Source organism: Ovis canadensis, chromosome 20, assembly GCF_042477335.2.
Source record: "Ovis canadensis isolate MfBH-ARS-UI-01 breed Bighorn chromosome 20, ARS-UI_OviCan_v2, whole genome shotgun sequence".
NCBI lineage: Eukaryota > Metazoa > Chordata > Mammalia > Artiodactyla > Bovidae > Ovis > Ovis canadensis.
The window spans coordinates 50,581,638-50,595,512 of NC_091264.1; the positions used below are offsets into that span (position 1 = coordinate 50,581,638).

At 42.3% G+C, this 13,875-nt stretch overlaps 1 long non-coding RNA gene across 10 annotated transcripts in view; it reads right to left on the minus strand.

Moving 5' to 3' along the window:
* Positions 1 to 10,220: 10,220 nt before the first annotated feature.
* The window catches only part of LOC138425759 (uncharacterized), a 398,453-nt gene continuing 394,798 nt past the window's right edge, over positions 10,221 to 13,875 (minus strand). For 8 of the 10 annotated variants that reach the window (XR_011251377.1, XR_011251378.1, XR_011251379.1 and 5 more), the window contains one exon: positions 11,336 to 12,495. This is a non-coding gene — a long non-coding RNA (uncharacterized lncRNA). Of the gene's footprint in view, positions 12,496 to 13,875 lie in introns of all 10 variants that reach the window. The other 2 variants (XR_011251383.1, XR_011251381.1) reach the window with 2 other exon arrangements.

Here is a 13,875-nt window from a genome sequence, read left to right on the forward strand (position 1 = left end):
CCCAGAGAAACAACCAGAGAAGGCAATGGCACCCCACTCCAGTACTCTTGCCTGGAAAATCCCATGGACAGGGGAGCCTGGTGGGCTGCAGTCCACGGGGTCGCTAAGAGCCAGGCATGACTGAGCGATTTCACTTTCACTTTTCACTTCCATGCATTGGAGAAGGAAATGGCAACCCACTCCAGTGTTCTTGCCTGGAGAATCCCAGCGATGGGGGAGCCTGGTGGGCTGCCATCTATAGGGTTGCACAGAGTCGGACACAACTGAAGCTACTTAGCAGCAGCAGACAAACCACCACCCAACTAACCTCATACAAGTTGACAGAAAATTCAGATTGGTGATCCGCGTGTCTGGTTTTGTAACTTTCTGTTCAGTGTTGAATGTCACACAATCAAGCCTACTATACATGTATTTCTACTGCACAGAGTCACAATGGTACTTCCCCACATTTTTTCTATGTAGGTTCTCAATAATACATATATTAGGCATGAACAGGCACAACTGATTCTAAAATGTAGGAACTGCAGCCTAGTTCTAAAGTAGAGGAACAAGGCCTACGGTATAGCAGCCTCACAGAACATATACAGCTTTCGAATTAAGGAGTAAAAACAAGTTCTGGTTCTAGCTCTGGGAAAAACTAGCTGTGTGACCTTGAGCAAATCTCTTAACATCTCCATGAGCCAATCTCCTTATGTGCAAAATGACTGGCAGTGGGAGGATTAGATTATTTCTAAGATCTCTTCCAGTTCTAAGATACTTACTCTAATTCCTACTAGACAAATGATTATATAATAGCAACCTTTCTACGTTTGTCTTCTACTTAAAAGAAAAAGGAATGCTACCACCTGTTCTCTTTATGGATACTTTAAGGATTGGTCACATTACACTGAATATTTTATAGAGAAAAAAATCAAATCTCAAGCAGTCCCTACCATAACAACACTTTTTCTCAATAAGCAAGCCTCCTACACTAGTAAGCATCATACAAAGCAATAGCATGCTTAAAATTATCCTTTGCTTCAGAAAGTTTCACTTTACGGAAACAAAAGTGGAAAATGGATATCTATAACAAGGTTGCATGAATAGAGTGTTTTCTACATTTTGAACTAAAGGTAAGTGATTACAATGGAAATTTTGGCATAAAATACCTTCATATTCTACCACTGTTTAAAACTCATTAAGTACATACACAGCACCTTCTCTGAGCCAGGCAACATTGAACTAAATTGTAGAACACTCATCCCCATGAACTTCATAGTCCAGTGTCTTAAAAGAAATTAAAATAATGCTCCTTTAAGGATTGAGTAAATAATACAACCATGTCAACCAAGTATAAAAAATTGATCTTAAAAAGCAGTTCTATAAAAATATAGGTCTTAAATTTGAATCCTACTGTTGTGTAAAAATTGTGTAAATCTTAATTGTGTTGAATTGGTTCATAGTGCTTTTCAGGTCTACTATATCCTTCTACTTTTCTGTATGTTCATTCTATTCATTTTTGAGGGTTTGATGTTGAAACTCCAACCAAAGTGTTAATTTATCTATATAAAAAATGAATGTAATGTATGTGCAGAACTATATGTAACTTTGTTCTGTGTTCTCCAAGTCTCCTGTAAATATGTTATCATATTTTCAAAATTAAAAAAATAAAAAAGTAAATAAAAATACAGATCCTTAGCCCATGTTTGCCTTTCTACCTGTACAAGTGATTAACAGAACAGGAGTGAGTGCACTGGCTCGTAAAGTCTTGGAAATACAGGGTTCAGTTCAGTTGCTCAGTTGTGTCCGACTCTCTGCAACGCCATGGACTGCAGCACACCTGGCTTCCCTGTGTTTCCTCAAAACAGAAAGACTGTAAATATATATTTTCTGCACAGCATCACATCAGTACTTCCTCTCAAGAATTTCATAGTTATCTATTCTTCCCATGATCTCCCAAAAGAAAGCCAAGCCCCCCTACATTTAATTTCCAACAATTACCAACACAGAGAATCGGTAGAAAGCAGGATGCAACTGTTCATACTCCATTTGCTGGCCCTTATCTGAATGGGGCTTTAAGTGATTAACATTTTGCTTAAAGGGTCTTTCTATGTGTATGTTTTGCCTAAAAAAAACCTTGGGGCTTCCTTAATTGTTTAATTATGAGTTTCTTTAGGGTCTAGTAAAGATTAGTGATTGCCCAGTATCACTCCAACTACTACTGTGTTTCTGCTGAAAAAAATGTGAAAAGCAAAATTTCACAGGATATTTTCACAATAAGGAAATGTAAGAGATTCCCTTAGTAAAAATACAAAAACAAGTTCTATTCTGCCTTGCATTCTGAAAATACAATATGTTAAATGGACCAGTGATCACTCTTGCAAAACAATTTTGGCATTCCTCATTTTTCACAACTAGAAACCTAAACCAAAGCGCCTCTGTGGTACGAACTTTGATTATTATGGTCCTGGAAAAGAATAACAGATGAAGAAAGGCATCTCTGTAACAGAACAAGGAAAAAACACATAAACCCATAATAGCTGAAGAAGGAAAAATACAGTAAACCCAGGATCATCCACCCCGTATCTATAGACCATCTTTTGTTAAGACTGCTGTCTACCTCTGCTAACGAGAGGGGTAGGCAGAGCCTAATGTCAGAGAATCAAACACATTTGAAAAGAAAACAGGGGCAGAAAAGATCACTTCTATAAAATCGCCAAATGCCGATTTTTATGTAGTGGTTTCTTTCAAAATACTCAATCACACCTAATAATTGGCAGCAAACACAAAAAGGCTCCCATGTCACGCTGTTGCTTTCACTTCCCCTGGGGTATGTGGCCATTTGTGGCTAGTAGCAGCAGCGAGGGAAAACCCCAGGGAGACCAGACAGGTTCCTCCACCCCTACCCCTCCTGCATCTACACCTCTCTGCTGTTAATATACTTTCGTCTGGTGGGGTAGGAAGGGGTCCTTAAAAGCATCAAAGGAACATTTTTTCTGGGTGGAGAGAGAGCTAAAAGGATTATTCTGTCATTAAAGAAAAACATAAAGACAAGCCAAAATAATCAAATTCAATTGATGTTTCCTGAACACTTTTCATTTAATAAGCCCCTCAATGGTAAGACCACTTCCCACTCCTAGAATAAGGTATGTCTTATAAAACCCCCACAAAAGAATGAGCATTCTTTTGTATAGAATGCTTCCTTTGTAACAATTCTGATTTTTGCCAATTTAAAACTTGTTTTCATCTTCACTAAGTCAAAATTAAAACAGAATTAGCTGGAGAATTAGCTGGTTCTAATCTCAGCAGTTACAGTAATATATATTACTTTCTTGTTTACAAATTCATAACTATTTGGACAGGACCCTTTTTAGGTATGTCCAATGACTAATGAGATAGATTAACTCGTGAATTTCACCATTAATGGGTACTGACTACTACAAGTGCAGCACCATGCCAACTGACTTACTTGATACCGATTATTAGAACACACAGAATGGACAGGCCTCTGACAGTCATTTCTTTCCCAAGCATTTATTGAGCACTTAGCATGCACCGCGCTATTTGCTGGAATATCATCCTAAAAAAAGACAGTTCTCTGCCCTCTGGTATCTACAGCCTACTGGGGGTGATGATCAGAGAGCTGAAAAGTGAGGAAAAACGGTGGAGTAACTGTTTTGCTGGGGAATTATGTCACCCAAGAGATAACTGAGGTCACATTTAGGGGCCGGAAAAGATTTCCAGGGGAACATGATGACTGAACAGAGGCCTGGAAGGAGCAGAGAAGTTAGCCAGGTGATGATGAACAACAAATGTTCTTTTAAAAAAAAATCATTTGACACAAAATCAGCTTAGGACTAAGGAACGTTTGCAGACATGTGTTGCTCCTAAGCCATTTAATCAGGATAAATTTTCTGCAGGAGAAAAGCCTTGAACATAATTTTCAGAAAAAGAAATTATAGCTTTTAGGTAGAATAGCACTCTTGTGTTCCATCAGTCTTTGGTCTTATTCTAAACAGACAAAAAGAAAAATTAAAATTATAAAAAAAAAAAAAACTAAGCCTCTAGAACAGTCCTAGAATGTGCTAAAACACTCCCAGACATTTTTTTTTTTTAGAGAGGAAACAGCACACAGTTCCTTGAAATATTTTGGGTACCTCTAGGCTTCTGTGTTCGGAGAAGGCAATGGCAACCACTCCAGTACTCTTGCCTGGAAAATCCCATGGACGGAGGAGCCTGGGGTCGCTAAGAGTCAGACACGACTGAGTGACTTCACTCTCACTTTTCACTTTCATGCACTGGAGAAGGAAATGGCAACCTACTCCAGTGTTCTTGCCTGGAGAATCCCAGGGATGGGGGAGCCTGGTGGGCTGCCATCTATGGGGTCGCACAGAGTCGGGCGCGACTGAAGCGACTTAGCAGCAGCAGCAGCAGCAACAGGCTTCTGTGTTGGCTTTGATCTCTACTTCAGGACTTCTGATACGTGATTACCCAAAACAAATAATTAGGGAACCCCTCACATTGAGGAGAATTACCTATAGTGATGATACAGAGATCTCAAAGCCTAATGCCAGTAACTTTTATCTGTAGAAAATCTCTCAACAATGAACACAAGAGCAGTAGAAAGCCACAGCAGCAGCATTCAACTCCATGGAACACTTACCAAGGATGAGAAGGGTGAGAAAGTTCATGATCTCATTTCATTATCACAAAACTTCTGTGAGGTAGGCACTACTGTTACCTTTTGTTTTATGAAGGGGAAAATAAGTTAGGGAAGTTAATTAAGGTGCCTTGAGTCACACACAGCTGGTTGCTGCTGGAGTGGCATTTAAACACAGGCTTGCCTAAACGCCAGCTAAGGCTTTTAAGTCACTGGATGTACTTGCTTATTGCATCCAACACCATCAACCAAAGGCAAAGAATAACACAGGGGAAAGAAAAGAGACTCTCCCTCCCCCAGCAGAACAAGAGTCAAGATGACAAGGGATAGCACAGAGCTGCTAACACTGCAGGTGAATGACGATCTAATGGAGAAGCAACTGGGGAGATGGGGAAAAGAAGTTCTGCCTTAGGGTGCTGAAATAACTCAGGGTTTAAGTTGGTTAAAAGAATCTGCAGACAACAAGCGGCAGCAGCAATGCTTCCGGATTCACCTTGAGCACGGATTCTAATGCTCCCTTAGCTCTTTGAACAAACAGAGGTTGGGCTTCCTCCTTGCCCTGAGGTAACTGGCATTAGAATGGCAATTTTGAAAAGTAAAAAATTTCCATTCTTCTTTATGTATTCAACAATGTAGTTTAAGGAAGAGCAGTAATCCTTGCTTTCATCTTTGAGTTTTGAAATAAACCATCCACCTATGTCATCAGCTTCCCTAATAGCTATTAGGGCTTCCCTAATAGTTCAGCTGGTAAAGAATCCTCCTGCAATGCAGGAGACCCCAGTTTGATTCCTGGGTCTGGAAGATTCCCTGGAGAAGGGGTAGACTACCCACTCAAGCATTCTTGGGCTTCCCTTGTGGCTCAGCTGGCAAAGAATCCACCTGCAATGCAGGAGACCTGGGTTCAATCCCTGGGTTGAGAAGATCCCCTGGAGAAGGGAAAGGCTACCCACTCCAGTATTCTGGCCTCAAGAATTCCATGGACTATAGTCCATGGGGTTGCAAAGAGTCAGACATGACTGAGTGACTTTCACTTTCACACGTCATCAGCAGGGGAATCAGATTTACTGGATTAGCAATATTTCTCAAGTAAATATTTGCCCTTTTGTCTTAATTTTTGTTGAACTGGTTGAAACTCTCTTTTTTTAATACACATCCTGCCTAATCACATCCTCAAAATATCACAGGTAATGATTGTTCCAGGAGTCAGCAAACTAAAGCTCACAGGCCAAATTGGGGCCCACTGCATGTCTTTTGTAAACAAAGTTTTTTTGAAACACAGCCATGCTCATTCATTTACATTGAGTCTGTGGCTGCTTTCTTACTACACCAGTGAAGCTGAAAAGTTGCAGAGACTTTAAGGACCACAAAGCCTCAAGCATTTAGTGTCTGGCCTTTTATAATAATAAAGTTTGCTGCTCCCTGACCCTACACCATTGGTGAGTCTCCAGATAGAAGACGTCATTATTCTTCTCTAGAATCTGGCATCTGGATTCCACTTAAATCACTCATTTGTTAATCAACTAATGTTTGTGAATCATCTACTATGCAGCAGGCACACAGATGAAAATCAGGTTAGAGACTCATGGAGAAAAAGCAGATAAAAGACCACATAATGATGGCTCTAATGAACTAGGAGCCTGGAGAGAACGAAGCCTAAAAGGCATCATCCTGAGAGAATCAGACAGGTCTAAACTCAGTTCATTACGGAAGTCAGCAGAGGATTGAAAAGAATAGGGTTAGTTCAGTACTCTGCTTGGCAAAGTCAGGGGTGGCCACACACAAGGATAACCTACTCATACTTCAAGAAGTAGGAGATGAAAGGAAAGGAAAGGAGGAACCAAACCAAGACAACTGTGACTCATGCAATTCCAGGGAGTATACAGCTTAGCCATTTAAATGTTTTTGAAATGCTATTAATTGCTTAAATAACGATGTCTAAAGTCTCTGGGTTACAAAATGCTTTCATGACTTCACCAAAGACACACACTAGCTTACTGCAGATCTTCAATATTATGAAAGTGTTTGGGTGGTTTGGAAGAGACTTGCTTGCTAGTGAGATCAGGGGTGCTGTTCATCTCCAAGCATCTCGAGTTATTACCATCAGCTCTGCTCCTCAAATTTTAAGGATTACACAATGTCAGGTGTACACAGTACAGAACACAGTAAACCTTATCACTAGAGAAGCCAGTCTCACGTGTGAGCAGAAAGTAAATACTTACCTAATGAATAAGTGATTGATGCAGTGATTGACCATGATTGCTCCTTTGGCTTTTTGATCAATGGCACTGGCTGAAATTAACACTATGAACATACAGAGTCAAAGTGAGTACCTAGAAGTTAAGCTTAATTATAGCAAGGCAGCATAAATAACAGTCTTGTTTTGTTTTTGATCCACCTAACAGTAATGGATAAAAGCCACAACAATGAAAAATTCTTCACAATCTAATGATCAAATAAGACACACTGAATTACTTCAGTGTGATTAATTTATTATGAAACAAACAATAAACATTTGATTTGCCCGGGTACCTGGACACAGGCTATAGTCAACATAAGAATTAAACATCTGTCCTTTAACAAATGTTAATAAATCTAGGTCAACATTTTCCCCTAAGTGATTTTAAAGAGACATTTTATCTCTATAACTTTGAACTTAAAATATTTAAATGATCATCCACTGACCCAAAGAAGAAGAGTTAAAATGTTCACTTATTAGCATAATAAATGAAATGGCTTCATTTTTGGAAGGCGCAGCACACAAAAGCAACCTTTTATTCAACAAATATACATTGGTATTTTATTCAGTAAAGAAAAATCACTAGGATGTTTGGAAATCTTTACAAAAAAATGTTATTTGGGGGATTCTCAAAGCTAGTAAGGGTAAGAAACATCTACAATATCAGAAAAGACACTGTTTTAGCTTGATGTTATAGTTATATGATGAAATGTAAACATTGCTGGCTTAAAAAAGAGAAAAGATTGATGAGTTTCTTGGCCCTGACATCATTAGATCTTTTTTTTTTTTTGGACTATGATTTCTGGTGTAAGTGATAACCACTATTTGAAAACATATAGACTTGTATACTTTTGAAATCCTAAAATGAAAAGAAAACCCCACATCTAAATTTACTTTTTTTCCACATGGCCAAGGAATCCAGTGTTAGACGTTTACAAGAAACTGCATTCTTCCTCTCCCTAACGTAGCCAAGTTCCATGTGTACTTGTGATATCACAGCATGTTCTTACAAAAATTAATTTCAAATCAAAAAGACAGGATAATGATTACTTTCAGCAGAGGAACAGATAAGGTAACAGAAGGACACTGTGGCCAAAGCACAGATAGTATGCAATTAGAAACAAGAAAAAAAACATATTTTTGACTATATATTGTTTTAATTTTTATCCTGATGGACTTCCAGTTTCCATTAAAGGAGCTATGTTAAAAAAATCTGCCTCTGGAAAAGATCTATTAAAAAAATCACAAACTCAGAGATACTTGGAGAATACAGGAGTAGATTTTAAAAAAGGGGTGTCATCATATAAAATTGATTATGTGAACTTTCTACACGCAGTGCTTATATGAGCAACCAGGAAAAACAATATGCAGATAAATTCAGCAGATACTTTTTCTTCTAGAGAAAAAAACCTGTATCTTTCTGTACATTGTGAAGCCAAGAGGGTAGGGTGGGAGCAGTTAAGTTTTATCCACAAGAACACCAGGCTGGCTTTTAAAAAATAAGCCAAACCCAAAATATCCCAGAAAAAAAAATACTTTGTAATTAAAAAAAAAAAAGTGTTATATATATTTTCCTCCCCCATCCAAATCTGGAATCCTTACCATCTTATTTTAAACAAGCCAGAGACTGCAAGCTTCTATCTGTTTGGATAGAAGAGAATTTATATAAATGTTTTGTTCAAGCCCAAAAGGGGGAGAGAGTTTAAATATACAGAGCATGAAAGATGCATGCCCAACTTCAAAACAGTTTAGTGCACAGAAGAGGAAAAATAATCTAACCTTCTGTTAGTCATTCTCAGCGGTCTTTAAGCTTAAATATCTTGCCATTTGCAACATCATTTTCATGACCCCCGACTTTAAAGAGATTAACTGAAATTTCATAACTGCCTCACTCTGGCGGTTCTTTGGTGGGGGAGAACCAGAGGGTCAAGGAACAAGACGGACACAAAAATCTGTATTTTGCACTCTTCCTTTGCACTTGAGAAAGAAAAGCGAGCCGAACCATCTGTATAATACTAAACCAAATCTCTTTAATTCCAGTCAGCTTTTATCATTCAGTCACTGAGTCTGTGTGTGGAAAAATTCAGGCTAATTCCCCCCTAGCAACAGCCTCAGCCTATCAGAAGACTGGATGCTCCGTGCAGCTGCCAGCCAGAGAGAATAACTCTAAGTAGGTCAGGCCTGTATTTCTAAAAATGCTACGGTCTAGTAACCCCACTGTCCCGTCTGTCTGCCCTGCCCCGTAATAACCTCAATTGCTTGGTGACACAATGACATACTACCCTGTTAGAGAGCAATCACATCATGCTACATTATTCTGCTCCGAGCCTGACTGCTGGGTGAAGGACCCTCGGAGGGGACAGCATTAATCAGGCAACCATTCACGTCCACCCGCACTTCAGTGGCGAAATGGGGACTGCATTAATGACCAGCTGTTTGAACTAACACAAACAAAATCATGTCTTCCACCCTGTTGGGTGCACAGAACACGCCATCCTGAGCCGGCAGGTTCCGCTCCTTGACGAAAGCGAAGAGGTACATTAAAACGGGCTCCGACCACGCCAGCTCCGGCACCCCCAGAGTAAATATATTTAAATTATCTGACAGGCGCGGCTCCAAAAGCTGATTGAATATGCACGGCTTTCCCGGGCCACCGATTTCCCCCTAATTCACATTAAAAAGGGAAACGCAGGCCCGGGGAAAGCAATACGTAGGCGCGTTTTACCCAGGAGGCCAAAAGCTGAGGGGCTGAACTAAAATTGACTTCTCTTCGGGCAGAGAAACAAAGCAGGGCGAGGAGTAATTGTGCGGCGTGAACACAAATACAAATACGGCATGAATGCCGTGGAGGAGCGCTGAAAACAAATAAGAGTAAACATCCCCAGCCTCCCGACCAATCAGCTCCTCCCACCGGCTCTTTGTGGGGCTGGAGTCACACACAAGGCAATCTCTAAGCGCCAGAGAAAAGGGAGGGAAGTGAACGTGGCCTTCGCCTCCCCACCACTGCGGTGCCCTGACTTCCCACGGGCTTACTAACAGAAGGCTGTTTGGCTGCGAGACCGCCAAGGCTCCGGCAAGGTTTACACGGGGGCCAGCAACAAAAATCAGAACCCCACTGCAGTTGCCCAATTCTAAGATGCGATTTTTCGCATTTAATTGACCCTATTTCATCTGAACTGTAACTTTTAACTCCTCTCCACGTGAATGCACAAAAACCGAGCAAACAAAAACTCTGTGTGGATGCAGAGATACGGGGTGATTGGCAACAGCTGCTTGGGGCTATTGGAGGAAATACCGTGTATTGACTGGGAGCACGCTGATATTTGCATGCACGATTCATCTGCATTTTTAAGGGTTCATAGCTTCGTTTAATGAACATACAATATCCCCCCACCCTCCCGCACAAATGGATAATCCAGCCTTCAATTATGCAGAACCCAGCAAGTCTTAGACGTGTAATCCATCAGGATTTGATTTACAAACACAGAAAAATTCCTGACTCCATTTGCCCTGGTTTGAACTGGGTTTGATAACTTAGTTATGACTGTCTTCTTCACTCTGTGGCACACATCACACAGTTATTCTTGGAGAGGTGCAGGCGCTGACGCAACCATGAACCACTAATTACAAGCTGCTGACATTCTGCTTGTCTATGCAGCTTTGAAGTTCTAAAGTCTGTTTTTCTCTCTGATGGGCTTGCTCAGTTGCATTCTCCTTCCCTCATTGCTCCCTGCCCCCCATCATCCCCTCTTTCCTTCTCTACACTGAAGCCTTTCTGCATGTGCTGTAGGACTACCTGGAGCAAATCTCTAAGAGCGATCAGCTTCTCCAACCTGCTTTCTTTGCATTCCCTCCCTGCTCTCCACGCACAGAGATCTACAGTTTCCAAGTACAGTAATCAGGTCCCCACCCAGCCCCACCCGCAGGAATGCGCCAACAGCTGGCCAAACATAATCCAACACACAGAGCCGCCTTTGTAGAAATAGTAACAAACAGTGGAAGGGCCAGACAGGCGTCCCAGAAGAGCTCCCCATGACAACTGGGAAAGCACCTCACCCCCAGTTTTGAGCTGGGCTTGGAGCACCAGAGCCCACGCAGTGGAATCTAAAAGAAGCCTCAGGTGCCTCCCCCAACCTCACCAGAGGCTGTTCCGAGGGCACCCGCGTCTCCAGATGGCAAGGTAGATGCAGGCTTTCTCTATGTGGAGCATGACTCTGCTCTGCCACATGGCACACGCCCTCGAAATGCGACATCGTGATCCCAAATCTCATGAACAGCATCCGCACCTGAATCTAACCAGCTACCTTGAGAGCTGGTAGGACCACCTCTTCCCTACAAAAGGATTTCTTTTTTTAATTACAGGCTGATCCGGGAATTCAGAAACACGTAAATATAAGATTGCATTCATCTCCATTGTGCGCTTAGCATCTGAAGCCTGTGGTAGCCAGCTGGTCTCAAAGTCATCTGGGATACATTTATTTTGATTAAATTGATCAGATTTCTATTTACTGGATAGAATTTTTCATCATACTGAATACAGCTGTGTTTACAGGGGATCTGTCGAAGAAGAAGCAAACAAAACCCTACAGTCAGTCCGAGCGAAGCACAGAGCATTCAGAACTTCAAGGAGTTAAAGCTGAGGAGGGTTGCTTTCACATTAACAAGAAAATTCTGCATGCAGCTGCTTTGGCCATGCTCTCTAGCTAGTCAGGAAATGGGTGTTGAGCTGAAGCTGAAAATACAAGCTGCAATCAAGCCCGATCCAGCCAAGTGACAGACTTCCTGTGTAAACTGGTCAGAAATCGCCCTCTTTTCATGTCTCTACATGCATGCACATGCATTTAAATCCATGCTGCAAGGCTGATCTTCTCCCTGGGGACACTGGTACAGTCACCTAGCCCATCAGTTTCTTCCTTGACAGCACCGGGGACATCCAGACTACAATTTACAGTTCTTCCACCCATAGATCTGGGTTATAAATTATGCCTTCCTCCCTAGAATGCGAATGCAGGGCCAGCGGCAGACAATCGAACGGCATTCCACCTCTCCTCTTTCTTCTCAGGCGCTCGCTCCCTTGCTCTGCCTTTCTCCAACTCTGCCTCGTCGGCAGGCAGGCACGCAGACACATCAGAGACCGGGTTTATCCATCTTCAGCTCCACTCTCAAGTAAAATGCCACCACATCTCGCCACGGGTCCTTCCTCCCAGACTAATCCCTGGGAGCAGCCCGAGCTGGGTGCGCCGTGGGGAAGACCAGTGGGCATTGGACGGATCAAATTCCTAACTTCTCCTGCCCCGGTCCTTGGCGTTCTTTCTATCCATCCCACCCTGGGTCTTCTCTCGCATCACCCTGTCCTCCGAGTCCCCTCGCCTGCGAGGGGACCCCGGCCAGAGCTCCACCAGCAGGTCCTTCTTCTGCGCTGCGTAGACCGATGATGCCGGGTTCCCGTGCGCCATGAAGAAGCCGAAGCCGGGAGACAGCAAGAGCAGCTCAGGTAACCAGGAGAAGCTTGGCGTGCCCACAGCGATGCAGCCCTGGAGCTGTGAGGAAAGACGGTCTGGCTTCAGAATTAAAAAAAAAAAAGAGAAAGAAAGAAACACAAAACAGCGCAGCTCAGCGCCTGCGGGGGTGGGAAAAACAGACACAAACCATAAAAAAAAAAAAGCAAGAGTTAAAATCAAATTTCAAAAAATATATATAATACATAGATCAGAGTACTTCATGCGACTTTTATTTCTGATGTTTCTCGGGTTATTGGCCTCCCCGCCCCCTCCAAAATCTCTCCTGTCCCCGAACGCTACTGTCCATGAGTGCCGAGTCACAAAGGCTTTTGCTCCAAAGTGCTAGCAGACCCAGCATCACATGAGAAGCCACATGACAACTGGAGTCGGCTGCTGATGTGGTCAACTGTGTTGCCGAGGCAGGGGGAGTAGGAGGGAGACAGAGCTTAAGTGAGACATGCCCCTCTTGTGCTCCAGGAAGAAATTTCCTTAAAAGAACAATGAGAAAAAAAGGCATCTCTGAAGAAATGCTGGTGAATGCACCCAGACTTGCAGACATGCACACTTACATAGCCTAGAGACACCGTGGGTGCTTGGAGACATTTTGAGGATGCTGTACCTCAAACACAAGCTGGATGGCAGCAATATTATTTCCAGTTTGTATTAGTCAAAGCTTGATTCCACTTAAGTGGATTCCTGAAAAGCACACGCCATGTCTTCATAGCATGATCAGGCTTGGAAAACCAATTCTATTATCTCTCCCTGCAATCTGCATCTGAACCTGCATTCTGAATAATTTATTTTTAGACTAATAAGATGCTGGCCAAGACCGCTCCCTTTCTTGTTGGGCAGGTGGCACAGGCAATATTCACCCAAGTGGGAAAAGCTTGCCCCTTTGTAGGGAGAAGAGTCGGTTTTCATTATTTTCCAAAAATGCACTTTCTCATTTAAAGGCGTACAAACACATAATGAAGTTCTCCTGCAAGTAAGCATTAAAAACAAGAAAAATGTTTCTGCTTCGCTGAACTGACAAGCCTCATACCTTCCCTGTGGCATCTCAGGCTGGCGGATGGTGGTGATATTTTTCTGATGATGCGCGTGGCTGCAACTAGACCCCTTAAGCCATGTGGATATTGCTACTCCTCGGCAGGGTGAAAGCAAACAACTGCTTTCCAGAGCATCTCTCTGAAGAGGTGCTGTGCTGCCCAGGTACACTGTACCAGTTATATTAAGGCAGGTAGGAGAGAGATGGCCTCAGGGCCTTGTCAAATCCATCAGTCATCCCAGAATTAAATACGCTGCCTATATGCAGCATCCTCCCCACAGTGTGAAAGGTATGCCTCTTTAGAAAATTCGAGCATGCCAGCTAACTAGAACGAGAGCATCAGTAAACAGGTGGCAGGAATTGTCTACAACTTGTCTTACTCAACTGTAGGTATCAAGGTGAGCGGCCCTTCATTCATTCAAGTGCATATTATAAGCTTCCAGGTGTGTTTGTG